The 17,613-nt window shown below is 37.4% G+C and overlaps 1 protein-coding gene across 1 annotated transcript in view; it reads right to left on the reverse strand.

Moving 5' to 3' along the window:
* TTC29 (tetratricopeptide repeat domain 29) overlaps window positions 1-17,613 on the reverse strand; it is a 274,748-nt gene that overhangs the window by 224,646 nt on the left and 32,489 nt on the right. The gene's annotated exons all lie outside the window — the stretch shown is intronic.

Consider the following 17,613-nt stretch of genomic DNA (forward strand, 5'->3'; position numbering starts at 1 on the left):
ATGATAAACATCTCTCAAATCAACACTAGATATTTCTCCTAAATCATACATAAATTAAATTCTTGCAAGCATTCCCCATAAAAACTGAATTTACTTTGTTTCTTTTTTCCTTCTCTTTCCTCTAAACCTTTTTCTTTCATGCTCCCAAAACAACAGGCTGACTTGTCCCCATGGGTTATTGATGGCATTAAAGTGGACTGTTCAGCAGCTGTGCCCTACTGCCCGCCCTATTGATTAGTTTCTCACATGGCCCTTAATAGGTTTATTGATATTTTGGATTCATTTTGTCCTGATTTTTGTCAATCTTCACATTTTTGCAGTCAGGTTCCATTTTGCTTGAGGAATGTATGCAGTTAGTCCAGCTCTCAAAAGGCACATTCTTTCACTAATGATTTATTCAGCGGATTTATCAACCCATTTCTTTGCCTTTCCTAGTGTTTCTTTGTTTTGAGGGATTTTGGCTCTCATGTTGTTTTGCTTTATGTATTTAGGTAGGATCTGTGTATTATCTGTTATTTTCTGAATGCAAACTATCACTAATCAATTTAAAATTTTTTTGTGCACCCCAGTCTGCCATTATTGTCTGACCATGTTTTAAAATTACTTTTATATTTGTAATACATTTTAATATTCATAAATTTTGAAATCCTTTGCTGGCATTAGCTGGTATAGAATGAATGTTGTTGCAAGGTAGAAGTGCTTTACTTCAGACAAAGATTTGATTCTTTGCTGTTAGGAAGAAAGGTTAGTAAACAAATATATTCAAGTCTGAACTGTTACTCATTTAAGTCTTACTGAAGAGTAGACAACAGATCCAATGAAAATATTTGTCCCTAAGATTTCAGAAACTATGGAAATTGTGCAGCTTCTGGAACCTCTTCAAAAGACATAGTACTAAATGGGTTTACTGATTGCTGACAATTATTATGCCACCAAATGTTTCCAAGTTTCTCATATTTCACTTGATTTTGTGTAATTTTACTATTGAGATGGTGTTCTATTTGGCCCGCTATGAAAGAATTAAGATATAATTTATCTCCAAGTTGTTTTCTTTACATAAGAATCAGCCTAACTTATAAGACTTATTTTCATTTCTTTTTATTCTGTATTCCCAGGATGCTCCTTCATGTACTATATTGCTTTACATTTTTCACACAACTTTGCTGTTTGGTTTTTATGAGTTTATATCTGTTCATTTACAAATCCATGGTAACAAGGTGCCTTGCAATAGCAATGATTTTAAATCAGTAGGAACATCACTTGCAGATTAAAGCAAAACAAAACCAACTGTACCCTTCTACTATATTAAATGCAGAGAGAAGGAAATGTTACTTTAAATCCACCCAGGGAACTGGGGAAACCACAGAGGTGGACTATCTATGTGTAACCAAGATATAAGAAGAATTTTGTCATGTTCTTAACTCAATTTGTAACCAAATCTAATGGACAACAGACAAGTGATAAGCTGCCTCGCTGTGGGCTTTGTGATTCCCTTGGTACTTCATAGACAGGTTAATTGCAAAAAAGGAAGCCTTATTTTCTCACACAACAACAAAATTTCAGTTGGACTTCTGTAAATCTGAATACTGCTGAGGAAAATCACCCATGAATTTAATGGAAATATAACTTCTGATTTGGTCAGATTTCCACCCCAGTATCTGCAACATTTGAGAGTTGGAGGAAGAACCAAGAATTTTTGACTTAAAAATAATCTCAGAGAAACTAAAGGCTTTATAATTCGCATCATAAAGTCATTAAACACATTTTTATAAGCCCTACATTTAACAAACTGAAACGATGGGAAGCATCAGCCTTTAGAATATCACACAGAGGTTTTTGCTTGAAAATAAGAGTTTAAAACTGCCTATGTGCTCATAGCAGGGATTAATTCTGGGATGCCTCTTATGTTAGGCTAGGCCACCACAAACAAATCAGAGATTTAGTAATGAATGCCAACATTTTTATGTGAGGGCTTTTGTTTATTTTTGTTTCTTCATTTTAAGTATTAGAGATTTTAGCATTATGATTTCAAGTGTTTATGTACATAATCCCATTATTTCGCTATCATGCTCCGAGTTTCATTGACAAACCTTCACCTGTTTTAAAAGCAAAGAAATTCTTCACCATAGGCACTGCTCAGCAACATCTGGCATAATTAAACCCTAATTGTAAGTGAGGCCTCTGGACTCTCCTTCAACACAAATTTTAATGAATTTGAGAAAGTAACATTTTTCAGGTGTTTCTCAAACAGTAGAGGACCTTAATACAATTCCTATGAAGTTACATAAATGTTTCTGGAAAATAGGTCCCTCTATAAGTCATACTTACGCATTGAATTGCCTTGATTTTTAGCTGAGTTGGAACCAAGACTGTGTCTGTCTTTTGTTTACACAGGAGGATTAGAACAGGAGGATAAATGAGGGTTTCTTGGCTGGCTGAGGATTATAGAAATAACAGAAAGACCTCATAAAACTAGATAGCATCCTGCTTCAGATTTGCAGCTCCAAAAAGCTAAAGTTTGGCAGGCACGCACTGTGGTTAAAGCTTCCTTATTTGGGAAGAAAAGAGCAGTAATACTAAAAAGGTTGAGAGAGAAGCAGTGTTCTCTGAGAAGACTTAAATTCAGATAAGCTAAAGCAGGCATATATTAACTGGGCAAGCATCAAACTGATGGTCTGATAACTACTTCTTCCAATGGAAGAGTTTGGCTCTCTGAAATGTGTTTCCATTCAATTTTTATTAGACAACAATATTTAATATCTGAATACAGAGTGTTCCAGCTTCCTTTCCCTTTGAAGCCTGGAGCGTTATGGCTGCTCAAAGCAGGGAATCAGAAAATCTCCTGTTGCCTTTGGTCAGCAGCATCTCCCTCAGAAGCCAGGAAGGAGGCAGTGCCAGCTGGTGGTTAATAAGCACACACATTTTTCTGGAATTCCCCAGGCTGTAAAACACACCAAATTGCCAACAACAAGGGTCAGTGTTCAGTCTGTGCCATGCTGGAAAACTACCTGCTATTGGCAAGGTTGGAAGGGATCCCTGGAGGTCACCTCATCCTACCTCCCTGCTCCAGCAGGCTTCCCTAGAGCACTTTACTCAGGATTGTGTCCAGATGGCTTTTGAAGATCTTCAGAGAAAGATAATATTGACATTTAGTAAAGTCAGGTCCTCCAAGAACCTATGTGGTTAAAAAGAGCTTCTAAACTTTCATCTGGGCTGTTTCTTTGACACAAGTTCACCATATGGAACAACAGCTATACCTATGTCTTTTCTGACCAACAGCTGCTAAATTTGTTCTCAGAAGCCCTTCCCATGGTAGACAGTTTGCAGGGCTCCAGTGAGTCACCTTCCTGTTAGGTTTCTTAAAGCCTAATCCAGGCTATCTTTGTTGCAGTTTCAGCTCACAGATTTACTGTCCTCCTACCCCACCCAACGGTGGGGGGAAAGATACTATCTGTGATTGCAGTGGCCTTTTACTAGACAACGACTACAGCGGCGGCCTCAGAATTCTCTAGACTAAGCAGTAGACTTTGACTTTTTTTTTTAGAGCTCATGGTTTCTAGACTCAGGACCGTTTTTGTTGTCTTCATGTGGAACATCATCTTGCATCTTCAATGGGCTAACTTCTGCTTGAGTTGCAAACCCAGAAACCTGAGACATTCTAGTCAAGGTGCTACCACATTTAGCACAACTGGGATAACTCTCCTGTCTTGTGTGGTCTATGCTTGCTGTTGAGGCCCAGCAAGAAGTCCCTTTTTGCCACAACAGAACAATATTCACACAAACCAATCCTTTTCAGACAAAAGGAACAACACAGGAGCTCAGTCATCTGTAGACAAATATTAGTCCTGCATTATCATACCACCAAGAAACACCTGTAGCAAGAATCCCCCCTTTTCTGACACAAGTCTTCCCAGAAGTCAAAAATCATATCTATCAGCCAGCTGCAAGGATCCCCCCAGGAAATCTGATCCTCTCTATTCCCTTAGTAGCTCAAACAATGTAAAAACCACACGGCATTACAACAAAGACTTGTTGCATATGGAAGCCAACATTTTGGGCCACAACACATCTTCTGCATGATTGTATTTTTAAGAACAGAACTTTTGTGAGTCAACTCGACATTCTGCATTTGAAATCTCTGAGTTCCAGGTGGATTTTGTAACATTCTTATCAGATGATTAAAAATAAATTCCAAACCAAGTACGTAATTTCTGGCAAGAGCATATTAAACATTAAAAACTGAAATCTAATGGAAATTAAAGATATTCCTGAAAATCCTCCCTACTGCAAATATTTGTGTATCTGTCATAATAGTTTAGGAAGCTTGCAAAGACAGTGTATCACATGTAGACTGGGTACTGTTGTGCTCAAGAGGATCTACTGGGATGCCAGCACTTCTCAGATCTCAAGACATTGCAAAATATTGCACCTTGACTATATAACCCTTGGCTTCTTATTTCCACAATTGCCTGCTGCAGCCTCACTATCTCTTATTTGGTGTCTTCAAAAGATACAGGGAGGCTGAAAAGTATCAGCAAAGTTCAGGAAAATCTTTGGAGCCGGGAGACTGGGTAAGGCAGACCATTATTCTTATAGCAGATTATTTATGTAAGTTTGGCTGCTGGGACCTGCTTGCATGCACACAAATCATGATCAGCAGTGACTTAAGGCCTGGCTAGTTTAATATTCACACAGTGCTCAAGAAAAGCTAGAACTTAAAGGCTGATCTCCTACAAAGGTAAACAGGCCATGGAGTGTCCCCTTTGGAATTCACAAGCCTCTTGGTTAAACAGGATGTAGCTGGTAGAGAAAAGAACCAGTTAAGTCTGCCCCTAAATTCCAGTTAACTCAAACCATGGGTTTAGCTCAGAAAAAACCAAAAAACCAAAAAAAACCTCTAACTTGTATTGTAGAAAACTGCAGCAACAGAGCAGAAATTTGGAACAGATTTTTGCAAGTGTTTCTAATGAATCCAATCTTTTTTTCCATAAAACCTGTAAGCATGTCCTTTACACACAGGGGAAACAAACATATGTATGAATGTTCATATGTAACTTGAAGTAGAAAAGGAGTCTATAGTTCCCTAATTGCTTTCAAAAGCTACAAATGATCCTAAATTTCTTTATAAGCATATCTGACTGAATGTCTTCACAAGGAAAAAGTTCAGTTGTGTACCCTTGAGCTAATTTACTGTGTTGAGATCCAAGAGCATTTAAAAACTTATAAGTAGAAGACTAGAAAGAATAGTAAGAGTTACAGCTCATGATAAAGGATATAGTAATGCATCAAATGGAAGGGTCCAGCCTTTATTTATTTCCAAAGAGTCTGGAAGTGATTATTAAAGATGAAGAGCTGTGGGTTTAATGAATGTGCAACATTATTACATGTCAAAAAGATCCTAGTCCATGATTTAAAGGATATGAATTAAATAAATCATTTGATTACAATTGCTTTAAGCAAAAACCTAAGTAGGAAATACTTGAGAAAAGCAAATGTAGAATCTGTAAACTTAAAAAAAGAGAAAGAAAAATAAAAAAATGAATAAAATTGTTTGCCCTGTGAAACATGCCTTAGTAACAAGCAAGTAAAACAGTAGAAGTCTGGAGAAGCTCCCAGCAGTGAGTTACATAATTTACTGCAATGCTTGACTAAATTTCAAATGGAGTTGGAGTGCAGAACGTTCTCTGTATAGTACTAGCAGGCTAATTGTGGACTCCAAATAAAAGGAAAGGATTCATCATTTACCATCCCTTCTGCAGCTTTCTTTTCATTATAACAAAAAGCTGTTTCAATTAGAGCTGTGCAGATTCTCTGTGCTGAGTTCAATTCAAAGTGTTCTTATGCAGTGCCAGCATCTCCAGGGATCAGCCTTCCTGACCAGCAGGGGCCAAGCTGTCCCAGAGCTGGGACTGAGATTTGTTTGGGTCAAGCTCTGCTTGCCATCTCTCCCCTCAGCTCTCTGCAGAGTGCTGGTTCTCAGAGAGAGTCCTGATGCAACCTCATTCCAGCAATTTCAACTCTGCTGCCTCGCACCCGTTGGGCTGGATCTTGGGGCTGCTGCAGGGCACCAGGAAAGCATCCCTTTGGCAGCTCTCCTCACCCTCTCCACTGCTTGTGTTTGGGTCTGCAGTTAAACACACACCTGTCTTCTACCTTCTCCTTTTCCAGCCAAAATAATGCCAGAGATCTCCATGCAGTTGCCATCTCCTAGTCTTAACAGAAGGGTTAAAAGGATTCTAACAACTTCCCCCCTAGAGACACAGGGACTCACATTCACCTGTCCTGTTTAGAAAAGCACACATAATACTCAAAGCTTTGTGCACCTAATGATAGCTCCTTCAGCACTGAAAAACTCAGGCATGCAAATGAGGTGCAAGCTGGAAGCACATCCATACAGATTTGAAGCCATGACACTGCATTTGACAATCATTTTTGGAATTAATTCAATACACTTGTCTCAGCCTATGAGCTAAAACATGACACCAAAAATATACTGTATTTCCTAACAGCTAGAAAATACAAAATATTTTCAACAAATTGATTTCATCTCTGAGTCTCATTTACAACTAAGTAATCTCTAGCTGAATGGTAAAAAAGAAAAAGGATCCAGCTTAGAAGTGCAAATGCTTGTAAATGGCTAAGTACTCAGAGAAGACCAACATAGTAATTGTGTCCATTACTATTTAAATGAAATAAACACAATTTAAGTGAACACAACAACACAACTACTGAGTAGGCTCTGACCATTCCTGTTCAATACTGTGAATAACAGGGACATCTCCAGACACAATTTCCAAAAAACCTGAACTCTTTTGCCCTCAGTCTGTTGGTCTGTAAACACTGAAGTGTGAAACATTATGACATGCCTATGAGATTATGTCAGACCCCAGCAGCTGATGTTGATTGGCTGCAAGAGCTAATATTGTTTATATTTTTGTATATAATACCCTTTCCACCAAACCCAAACTTTCTTCACTTTCTATTGTTAATAAGTTAAAGTATTTAGCAAGCTTTTGGCCAGCACCAAACCCCAAACCAGTGCACTCAAAAGTACATTCTATTGTATAACACCACTAATTGGTTTTTTCACTTATTTTGGGATCTCATAGCACAGTCCTATATTTAAGCTAGATTTTTCAGTCTTAAAATGTCCTCTGACCTTTGCCTGAGAACATTATTTTCGTTAAATACTTGAAATAGTCTGCAAAGGATACACAGAAGTCCCTCTTTTTGGAAGTGAGTGAGGTGTCCAAAAAACTTTCCCTTGCCACATCCATTCCCCAGAAAAATACTGGTAATATCTCAAAAGAAAAAGATGGCCCTAACAATGGGAAGGAGTTTGACTCACACCACTTCTGGGGCTGCAGCTGCAGCATGCTGCACTCAAGAATGCCAAAGAAATTTTCTTTTTCCTTTCTTTTCTTTCCCCTATTCTAAAATAAAAGCATCTCTAAGAGAATTTCTAGAAGTAATTATCACTGCCCAGGTTAAACCAGACACTGGGAAATAGCAGATTTACAATTACCTATATGTCATTATATCAAGATGCTATGATCCTTTCTGATTAGAGGACCATGCATAAATTTTCTCTCCAGCATGTTTTTCGCAGAGAGAGTAGGACTGTGTAGAGTTGCCCAATGATATAACAAGGGCAAGTCTGAATTTGGAACTTCTGAGGGCTTGGTTTGCAAACCAAGTACTAATAAAAAGAATATTCCCCACTGCTGCTGATCTACAGTTTAGAGTATAATCGTAGTAACATCTGTGCTACTCCATTAGTGCAAAATTCGATGCAAAGGAAGGCATGACTATGAATGATGAATGAAAGACAATGAAAGTCCTAGGTTGACATTTATATGACCTAATGACTGACCTCACGTAGCATTATCCTGATGTAGCTGCTCTTTTCCTCAAAAATAGGTCTTACTACTTTAAACAATGGATGGCAATGCCCAATGGTTGGCAGTGTGGGGCATCTTTTGTTAAGAGTGTTTGACATGGGAAATATTCACAAATAAGATTACCACAGTTCTTTTGTCAGTCTGCTTTAGGTACAGAAACATATTAGCTTATCCTTCTTACTTGTATAGCTTTGGTTTTATCAGGAATGTTGGGACCTGTGGTGCTCATTCTGTGTGTATCAGCTGGAAGTGGCATTTACCTTGGAGGAAATGGGAAATTAGCACAAAACTCTTCCTTCATCAAACCATCCTGTTTACCTCAGTACTTCTTTCTAGGCAGAACTAAGGGGTTGCAAACAAAAGGGGCCCACTGCAGGGCACATGCACAGACAGAGGAAACACATGATTGTTAAAAAAAAGGACTTGTTACAATGAAAAAGGAGTGATGCCTTTACAAACCCTAAAACTCTAACATACAGATGATTTTACACATAACACTGAATGGCAACACAGAGAAACCGATTCCCATTGTAGCTAAATGCTGCAGACAAAATATTAAATAGATATATAGAGCATTAGAGAAGAACAGTGACTACAGCATGAAGGGAAATTATTTATGCCAGTTTTGCAATGGAAAAATATCCTGAAGAAAGAGAGCTGAATTGAAAGAAAAAATGAAGAGTTCAGAATGACACTTAAACATGCTTGATCTCAACTCTTCTCAATTATATTCAAAATTGAAAAATAATCACAATCCATACTTGCCCCAAACCAAAGATAACTGCAAGTGTCCCATTTCCCCATCTCTGGAAAATGACCAAGTCTTTCTCTTTAAAGAAGTAAAGACAGTTCAGGACAAGACAGTCCTTCTTACACTAAAGTCCTAATTGAAAGAACATGGCATGACCTGAAGCAAAATGTTAATTAAAACCATTCTGCATTTCTTTTCCAAGCAAAGTCCTTTTGTCTGACTTTTATAGATTAATTTGACACACTGCCTTCCCTTGCCTGGAAAGTTCTGGGGTTTTTTGTTTATTCTGTACAAAGCATGAAATTATTGTCCCTACTGCTTTGTTCTTTCCAATTGCATGAAATTTAGCAACATTTTCAAACATATTTGTAAGATGATGAAGGGCAGAGCTCACATATGAAAAACACATGAGTGTGGCCATTTACATGGAGAAAATCCATATTCAGTATACATGAAAACCAGCACTTCAGCAGCTAATTATTTTTTTGTCCTCAAAGCACTAAACTACCAATTAACTCAACACACCTCCATCTTTCTGATAGAAAATCAATTGCAGAAATAGTACTGTTATAAACCCTTCCATCATCATCCAACACAAATGCATTTCTCTATTTGCATGTACAAGAAAGCTCACTTTATTTAGAAAAGGCATGAAAGAAAATTCACTCTAAATTTATTTTTCTAATACACTTCTCTCTCTCTCTCTCTTAGGCTATATAGCCTCTTTTCTCTCCTTTCCACTTAAAAATGGTGAGCTTCTTGCCCCAATTGACAACACCACTGAAAATGAGATTCTTTCTAATCCTGTATTCTAAATTCTGAGGTTCTAGCAGGAGATGGGCATTTGAGCACTGAACATTATCCCTTTACTTTCTGTCCTCCAGAAAGCTGTCCTGTGCCTAATGCTAAGGGCACTTTTAAATACACCAGCAGTAAAATCAAACAAGTAGCATAAAGTGCAAAGAGATTTTGTTTCTCCTGGAGGCCAACAACGTGGTGGGACATGGGCAGACCATTTCACACTCAGTAACACTTCTATTCCCTTTTAATACATTGTCCTTCAAAACAAGAACAGGCAGAAAAGACCAAGAAATTGATGAATTAAACCCAGATTTTCAGAAACACACACAAAAACAATTAAAAATCCCCCAAAACAAACTATAAATATTACATACCATGGAGAAAAATCAGATGGCTTAAGAAAAAGGTTGCACCTTGTTACTTCTGTCCTTGCAGGAGGGGAGGGAAGGGAAATTTCATGCATCCTGACCCAGGTGATGGCAGTTACCTCCCAGGCAGTGCCTTCAGCTGGGAAAGGCAGGAGCATAAGGAAGAACTTGATAGTAAATCAAATGGTCTTAGTGGGGAAAAATAAAAAGGGTTTGTGGGCACATTAAGAAATGGCCATCTAGGAGATCCTTTGCTTAGAGAATTTAATTTTTGCCAAATGGATTCTCTTTGAAATACTTGTATATACCTCAATAGTCTTTAAACTGAAAGCTGTAAAATACTTATTGTGCTCACTCTGCTAGCCTGGAAATTGCATTGCTTTGCATATTTTGAATAAAATCACATGGACTGTTATCTCTGAGGAATTAATTTCTCAGACATAATCTAAACAAGTGAAAGTGGAGAAAATAACTAAACTACTTGTGAATGTTTTGTTCCACCAGTCACCATGAATTCTGGTTCATCTGTAGTTCACAGCCAAAAGGAATCCAGGGTAAAACATTTTCTGGGACTATCTCCTGTTTCAAATTTCAGTTAAGAAAAATAAATGGAAGTTTAATTGAGCACATTCCTTATAATTTCTCTCTTCCTAACAATTTGAAAACCAATCACAACAATTCCACTTCAGATAGCATTCTGATTTACAGGTATGTAAGCAAATAGTTGACATCTAAATTAAAAGTGGAAAAATATTTAAGTTTATGAATTACATATAATTAAAAAAGAGAAATGAACATTTGTAAGTTTTTTTTTTCTTTTCAGAGGCAGTAATTACCAAGACCTAAATAAAATTCCTTACTATGTTTACTTTCAGGTATTCCAGTCTTAAATATGCCACATACATTTTAATTAAGAAATACCATTAGTCTGGTTAAATTATGATTTCTCCTGGGCAAAATTTTTGGAGGCCTAATTTTTGGAGACAACTAATATACAGAACACCTGTTGTGGTTGTGAGAGAAATGTATCACCAGAACCTGTGAAAAGTCTAGTTGATTTTTGGCCAGAGTGATGGTAACTATTAGGAAAGCAGATTTTATATCAGTGATTTAACTTGGAGTGACCAAAAATAGCGAAAGCAAAAGCTTTATTGATTATAGGACCACTAGCAATCTGCTTTTGGATGAACTTCTGCTGTGTTTTGCTGGGTTAACTACGGCAACAGCTTCTTCTCTGTGCCATCACTTACAATATGTAGCACCAGGTCACTTCTTTACCTGTCTCCTGCCTTTTTCTTTGCAAGGCAAGAGGGAACTGGAGAAACAACCTATTCTTGTCCTGCAGTTGATCTCTTTCTACCTCCTACCACATTGTCAAGAAGTAAAAGCATAACATAAATTATAAATATAAAATAATTTTAAAGTGAGATACTGTTACAAAGACAGAATAAACAAAATTATTTTCCAAATTATTAGTATTATCATCTAACATCAAATTATAGCAGTCATTTTGCAAAACAAATCCACAAATTGTGCTGTTTTTCAGTAATTTATTGCAGCTAATTACATCTAAACAATAAATGGATTTTTTTTTTTTTTTGTTCTGAGTCAGTGAAATAGCTGGAAAAACACTTTAATATTCAGAGAGAAACTTATCTTCTAAAATTAAAGAGTTAATGTATATTCTGGGGGCATGACTTGTAAGATAATATGATGTAGGGTGATTGCTATGCTACACGAAAAGTTATATAGGTGAATAAACAAGCAATCCAACCAGTTGCACTCTGCAAATATAAATGCAACAGAGAGGTGCCAGACAGTACAGGAAGGTAACCCAGGGGTCAGCAAGCAGCTCCCTGGAAGCCCTTTCTGTCCTGTTAAATATCTCAGCTGAACTTTAAAATCTCCTTCTCCTTTCCTCCCTAAAGCTCCTGAACCTTAACACTGTTCAAGGACAAAACATGGGCTCCAAAAAAAAGTCATCCTAAGAGTATATGAATGGCAGGTCAAGAGTCCACCTCACCCAGTATAACCTCTCAGCCTCCAAGCAGAAGCCATTTAGGGCATTTTCCAAGCTTCCTGTGGCTTTCCTTCTCAGTTACCCCAATAGGTATGTCTTCCAACTACCTCATCAGTTTCCCTTTAAATCCATATTGTGGAAATAAAAGGCATACAGTTTTTGACAACAAATCCCATGGGTCTGAAAGCTGTTTGCTTTATCTAGCCAAGCATTTGTACAAAGCACAGCAATCTCTTTAAAGTGGGGCTCAATAGAGTACCTTGTCTCTGGGGCTGGAAGGCCAAAAAGCTGAAAAGAGTGCCTTTACCTTCACCTCCTGAACATCAATGACTTAAAAATTTGTTCCTTCTTTCAAGCTCTAATTGTCCCCTTTCAGTTGGGCTCTTCCATCCTTTTGCTCTGTTGTGACACCACACGTTCAAACACAACAAAAAATGAATCCAGCCCATCCTCTTTACTCTTATAACTTAAAAATTCACTTTTTTCTTTAAGCTATCTGGTTGCTTGTTTCTTTTTATTTCTTCTTTCCTACAAATCCCACATTTGGAAAATTTCCAAATCCTGCTAGTTTTACCTCCAAAGAACTCCAGACCTCTACCCCTGTATCACTGTAAGTAAAACCTGATATTGAAAGTGCCATGAATATTGTAAATATCCAGCTTCACTGATGTAAATCCCTCTCATCTGCCTTTCTTAACATCAGTGACAGTAGTCCAGTACAAATAAAATAGAGCCACAAAGATGCTGGGATGGGAGAACAGATAAACCACAGGAGCCACAGGGAGATTTGGATATCAAACATAAAGAAAACCCCTATTCAGCCCAGATCCCCTGGGCTTGAGAGTATGGGCAGCACAGATGGAATCTTCAGGGGCTGTTGCTGCCAAACTCTTATAAGACTACATAGGAAATTTTCAGAGGGATGGTGGTACAGTCAGATTTATACAGATTCCTGACTCCAAGCTCTCTGGCTTCTTTAACCACTTTTATCAGGTGGTTATAAGATTAAAAAAAAAAAAAGCCCAATGTGTAGACAATGTTTTGCTTTGAATTTGTTCATTGTCTACTGAAACTTTGCCCAGAAGATCAGCTTAAGACTGATGATAGCCATGGAGAAATCAGGTCCATGCTTTTCAAATTATACGCTAGCATATAAAAGGTCTCATAAAGGAATGTATTACATTACTTCAATGACAGACACCTTTGCCAGCTTCACCTAAAACCAATTTTAACAGTAAAGTATTTTATCTTTTGTTTTCTCAGCAAAGGACCACCCACTTTGTGCTATGTGACATTCTACAAATGCTTTATGCAGGGACTTCCAGATTAAACTGCAAGCCAAGCTGTCAATGCAAATCTTTTATGATCTCCTTTTGTTAAACAGTTTCTAAATTAAAATAAAATCAGCACATTTTTTGTAAGTGTATTGTAAGAGTCTCGAATTGGTTGCACTCAGTTACTGAGAGCCCAAAAAGAATCACAGAGTGGTTTGTGTCTGAAGGGACCTTCAGAGGTTCTGTTGTACAGACGCCTGCAATGAGCAGGGACATCTTCAATCAGAGATGGTTGTTCAGAACCCCATCCAATCTGACCTTGAATGCTTCCAGGGATGGAGCATCTGCCACTCCTCTGGGCAACTTGTGTGAATATTTCACCACATTCATTGTAAAAAATTTCTTCCTTATGTCTAGTTTAAATCTTTATTTTAAAATTATTTGTCCCACTGCAACAGGCCCTTCTCTTTGAGGCCCAAGTGGGTCTCCCCATCTTTCCCCTTTAAGTACTAGAAGGCCACTACAAGGTCTCTCTGGAGCCTTCCTTTTCCAGGCTGACAATCCCATTTCTCTGAGGCTGTCTTCAAAGGAAATTTGATGAGATCGCACTCAATCCCTCTGTCTATGTCTTTAATGAGGACATTAAATAGCACTGGCCCCATTATGGACCCCAGAGGGACAGAACTTGTCACTGATGTCCCTGACCAGGACTGTGAGCAGTTGTCCCTCTGGATGCAACAATCCAACCAATTCCTCATCCACCTAACAGTCCTTCTGTCAGTCCTTAAAATATTATGGTTCAGTAGTGTCTGGTTTCTTCTATCTCCCAAAGGGCATCTTGAACTCAAGAAGTTTTAGACATTAAGAGAAGGATTAGAGATCCTTTGTTTAGCAACAGATTCAAGCAAGCAGTGTGAAGCAATTCTCTTGGACACCAAGTATAATTATAACTAATAATTTCCTCCTTTCTCCTTGGAACAACACACATTGACTTCGTTTCATTTCAAGGCAGTTGGCTGACACAGTTCAAATTTAATTACTCCTTCTGCCTGATAAACTTCAGTCTGTGAGCAAACATGTCTCATTTTCAAGTTTGGCTAGACAGAAGTAGTGTAATAAAGACCTTTTCACCCCTGGTGAAGCCTGTAACTTTTGAAATCTTTCCTGGATGACAAAACAGCCTTCTCAACCATAGAACTTTATCACATCAGCCCTATTAAATAAAAAAACTAAATGCCAAGAAAGCTCTGAACTAATCAACTGACTGCCAGTTACAATGAATTCTGTCAGAATTGCTTGACGTGCAACCAGAGCAGGTAATGGCAATGTTGATGCTGTCTTTCAAATTAAGGTTTATTAGGCAAGGAGGAGAATTGTCATAGTTATTCTAAATAACATTCTTGCTTTTCCTCCATTGAGTAAAAATTTCCAGTGTCTGAATGGTGGTGTAGTCTAATTTGTATAATCACTGGATACAAATATCCAGGCAGGAAATTCTGACAGGGCTGCTTGTGCTTCACACCTTGGCTTATCTGCTGAGACTCCCTAACCAGACTCAAACTAAAACAGCATTATTAAAGAATAATTATTATTTTATTTTTTAAATTCCCAATAAGAACTCCAGATGGGAATTTCTATACTTGAATTCATCTTTGGATAGCCTTTTAGCAATGAGCAAAACGTAGAACTCTGCAGGACTGGGGAAGTCACTTCCAATGCACCTCCAAAATACTCAGAGTGTCTTCCAGGAAAAGGAAGCCAAGCAAAGGCAAGGGGCATCTCTAGTCAGTCCCATTTTAAAGCTGTTAGGAGGCAATTAAGATATTCTGATCATGGGCTGCCAAAGGACAAGCACAAACATTTGCAATTCCCTGGGGAAAATACATCAGAAGCAGTAGATTTCTCAGACACGAGGCCAAGAGTTGATTTGACATGCACACAACTCAGTCTGCAAGAGAAAGATGAAAGGAAGTATGAGAAAAAGTTTATGCCCTGTAAAACCAGCAACCAAACCATTATTTTCCTTAGGAGAGTTTTAATTCATGGCCACCAGCAGTTATTCCCCTCTTCCTTGTTCAAACTAAGACAGGTATCAGACATCTATTAAGCATGTGTTATTTGCAATTTATTTTGGTGAGGGCTAGAAGTGATGAGCACGTGTCTGTTAATACAGATCTTGAGTGAGACTCCCAAAAGTAAAGAAACAATTGGTGGTAATACAAGAAAAATAAAGAAAATTTTGAAGACCCATAAATTACCCCTCCAATACAGAAAAAAATAAAATTGACGAAAACATTTCAAATAAAATTATCAATGTAAAATGAAGCAAACACTGCACTCTAATGCCACTGCTCAGCAGGGGCCCTGTTCTGAGCTGGGTATATTTTATGCACCCCTTTTTTTCCTTAAATGAGTGAATTTTGCATCAGCTTTTCAACTAAATTCTGAGCAAGGGAACAATAGGTTTGGATAAATTACCAATCTTTTTCAGGTCCTGTTTCATCAGTGAAGGGTGGGCTACTGGCACTGCTTAGTTTAGCTTTCATGTGTATAGGAACCAGATTCAGCATAAAAACACCATGATCCTAAATGGAACGACCAAAGGAGGAATAAACAGGTGAGGCTGTTACAATGTCTTTACAAGGACAGATAAGCTGCTGATATTTAGCTAGAATGCTTTGAATCAAAGCTGCTGAGGGTGAGAATATATTCTTAGCCACAGTATTCCCAAACATTAGAGAGTGATCACTGCTATCCTGTTGTCAGCTTGCCCTGCAGCTGTCTCCATAATGATATTGTCTTTCCTAGTGAGAGTGGTAAACCTAAAATGAAAATGTCCCTTCTTATACACCACCTGATCTATCTTAGATTTTAATTTTTTTCACAGCAGAAGACTGGCACATATCATGGGCATGTATACAGAGTGGCATGGAAGACAGGAAAGCAAAATTAATGTAAAAGATTTTTATGAAAGTAAATTAATCCCAAATACGGTTGATTTTAAAAGAGGTCTGGAGAAATATTATTACTGGTCTTGGCTTCAGTTTTATAATGCCACTGTGCTGAAACAAAACATTAATGTCAAGCAGTGTCAAACCATGCACTCAAGGGGGATTCCAAATATTATAATGCCTCCATTCTACATGGAGAAGAGGAAAATTAGTATTACCAAACTCCACACTATTTTTATAAGTATCTAAAAGCAGCTAAGGCTCAGATTTGTTAGTGAAAATGGATGTATAAAAATCTATATAGTAGTCGTTGGCAGAAAAATTTTCTGATAGACAGACCTGATTCCAGAATTTTCAGATGTTGGCTGCATCTTGTAAAAAAAGTAGTTTTAAAAGCTATGTTCTCTAACTTTTAAGAAAAACACAAGACCCACACAAAGTATCTTCACACTCCTGAGATATTTGAGAAATAAAACCTAAGGATACATAAGCAATGTAAATTTTATCTATTATGAAAGATGAGGCAACTTTTTTTGTTTTGGTAAAATATTTGCTTGGGCTCTTTTCTGATTTTTGTAGTTTTAGAAAAATTTTCTTCTGATTCTGGTAAGATACACATTACCAAGAAAAGCAGTAAGGTTAAACAAAGAAGGAGATACACCAAATAAACTTCATGTTTCCACATAGACAAAACAAGGAAAGTACAAAAGAGGTGAATTGCTTCATATAATTATCTAGTTCTTTTCAAATTAAGATATATTTGTATATGTACACTCTGGAAAATAATCTCAATAAAATTCTAAAATAGATTTGTGGAATGCCTTTAAACATCCCAGCACCTATGTGTTTATCATAGTTAATTGTGGAAGGGAATTAAGATAAACTGAATACATGTACTTTATTTCTGTCAGTGTCACAGCATTAATCCCTATAACTGCATTTGGTCTTCTTGAGTTCTAACACTGAAAAAAGACATATAGCTTAAAAAAGTAAAAATTAAGCATGTGAATTTTAAAATAAATTGTCCTTTGAATGACACATTTTCAATCAACATACCCTAAGTTAAGGCATATACTTTGAGAATGCTGAATTAAAGTGTGTACCTCAGATGGTCTTAATTACTACACTATTTGTTGATGTAAGACTTAAATTATTCTTTTAACCAGACAGAAAGAAGAGAAAGGACATTCTATTGTGCATTTGCAAATGTCAGCTTTTGAAATAATGAATCCCCATTCTGAATTTCAGTTTGTTTTTCACTTCAGTTTGAGAACGATGAAACAATCCTACTTCAAGATTTATAACAGCAGCTGTGAGAGTTACAAAAGCACAGAAGTGTCACTGGGAGTACATGAAAACTCTAACTTTGCCTCAAATTTTGCCTTCAAAACAGCTGAATATTATTTGCCCAAGGTTTCTGAAGACTGGACATTGTAGCTGATGTCAGGCATTGAAAGTGTCAAGCAAAAATCTCTCAGAAATTTGAGTAGATTTATCACTCAGTAAGAATAATTTAGAAAGACTACAGTGTTCATGGCCAACTGATA

The sequence above is a fragment of the Lonchura striata genome, chromosome 4 (assembly GCF_050655825.1).
Source record: "Lonchura striata isolate lonStrDom1 chromosome 4, ASM5065582v1, whole genome shotgun sequence".
NCBI lineage: Eukaryota > Metazoa > Chordata > Aves > Passeriformes > Estrildidae > Lonchura > Lonchura striata.